This window comes from Crotalus tigris, unplaced genomic scaffold (assembly GCF_016545835.1).
Source record: "Crotalus tigris isolate CLP2741 ecotype Arizona unplaced genomic scaffold, ASM1654583v1 scf7180000020889.246933, whole genome shotgun sequence".
NCBI classification, from domain to species: Eukaryota; Metazoa; Chordata; class Lepidosauria; order Squamata; family Viperidae; genus Crotalus; species Crotalus tigris.
This window is the reverse complement of record NW_024098240.1, coordinates 14,921-16,756: the sequence shown is the minus strand read 5'-3', so window position 1 is coordinate 16,756 and position 1,836 is coordinate 14,921.

Here is a 1,836-nt window from a genome sequence, read left to right as displayed (position 1 = left end):
AAGGGAGAGAGAGAAAGAGGGGGAGGAAAGAGAGAAAGAAGAAAGAGGAAGAGGAAGAGGAAAGAGAAAAAAGAGGAAAGAAAAAAGATTGAGAAAAGAGAAAGAGAAGAGAAAGAGAGAGGAAAGAAAGAAGAAAAAGAGAGGAAAGAGAAAGAGAGAGGAAAGAGGAAAGAAAGAGAGACAGAGAAAGAGAGAGAAAATTAGAGGAAAGAGAGAAAGAGGAAAGAGAAAGAGGAAAGAGAGAGAAAGAGAGGAAAGAGAAAGAGGAGAGAGAAAGAGAGAGAGGAAAGAGAAAGAGAAGAGAGAAAGAGAGAGAGAGGAAAGAGAAAGAGAGAAGAGAGGAAAGAAAGAAAGAGGGGAGAGGAAAGAGGAAAAGAGGAAAGAGGGAGAGAGAGAAAGAGGGGGAGGAAAGAGAAAAAGAGGGGGAGAGGAAAGAGAAAAAGAGGAAAGAGAAAAAAGATTGAGAAAAGGGAAAGAGAGGAACGAGAGAGAATGTTAGAAGAAAGAGAGAAAGAAAGAGAAATAAGAGAAAGGGAAGAGACAGAGAGGAAAAAGAGAGGAAAGAGAAAGAGAAGAGAAAGAGAGGAAATAGAGAGAGAAAGTTAGAGAAAAGAGAAAGAGAAGAGAGAGGAAAGAAAGAGAAAGGGGAAAGAGAGAAAGAAAGAGTAGAGAGAAAGAGGAAAGAGAGAAAGAGGAAAGGGAGAGAAAGGAGAGGAAAGAGAGGAAGAAGAAAGAGAAAGGTGGAGAGGGAAGAGAAAAAAGAGGAAAGAAAAAAGATTGAGAAAAGAGAAAGAGAGAGGAAAGAGGAAAGAAACAGAGACAGAGAAAGAGAGAGAAAATTAGAGGAAAGAGAGAAAGAGGAAAGAGAGAGAAGAGAGAGGAAAGAGAGAAAGAGGGGGGAGAGGAAAGAGAAAAAGAGGAAAGAGAGAGAGAAGAAAGTGATAGAGAGAGACCCTTTTGACATCTAAAATGAAGATAACGCTGCATATATTCTTTTTTTACCTTTATTTTATACACACACACACACACACACACACACACATAAACACACACACACACACTAAAGGTAAAAAAGGATATATGCAGTATTATCTTCATTTTAGATATCAAAAGGGCTTTGCGGCTCCCGATGTTTTGTTTTCGGTGGGAAACGTGTCCAAGTGGCTCTTTGAGTGTTTTGGGTTGCCTACCCCTGACCTATACTGTATCTGTGCATTTGGTTTTTCTTGCCTAAATGTTGAACCTTACTTTTGGCACCATTGAATTTCATTTTGTTAGATAGTGCCTTTTGTGTTTCGGGATTCGAGGCATTGAAGCACAACACATCATAAACCAAGTTTCTTTATTTCACCTTAACTCCACTCCAAGCAAACTGCAAAATGGGCATGCAGGCCTTTTATAGTTTTCCAAACCCCAGGCAGTCCAGCCAATAGGAATCCTTCTTTCTTTGCGCCTTGTGCATGCCCAGTAGTCCAGCGTCAGCCAGTCTGGTCCCGGGCAACTTTTAGATTGCCTGGGACCATTTGCAACATTTCTGAGCCTGCTGAGTTTCCTCATCAGGTCCAGGACACAACACCCCTCCCCCCTAGATAGAACACACACACACTTCCAATTTTTTCATAATAATAATAATGAAAATAATATTCCTGCTCACACGCAGGCAACATTCTTATAAAATAATAGGGTTCTCTAAACAACCCACCCTTTAATGTGAACTTCCTGTGTCTATCTTCTACCCAAATAGGTCCATCTCTTTATCCTAGACTAGTAAGGTTTCCTTGTGCTGACAGGAACCTCACATATTCACCTAGATGCTTAGGAGGGGCCTTAGCCCTT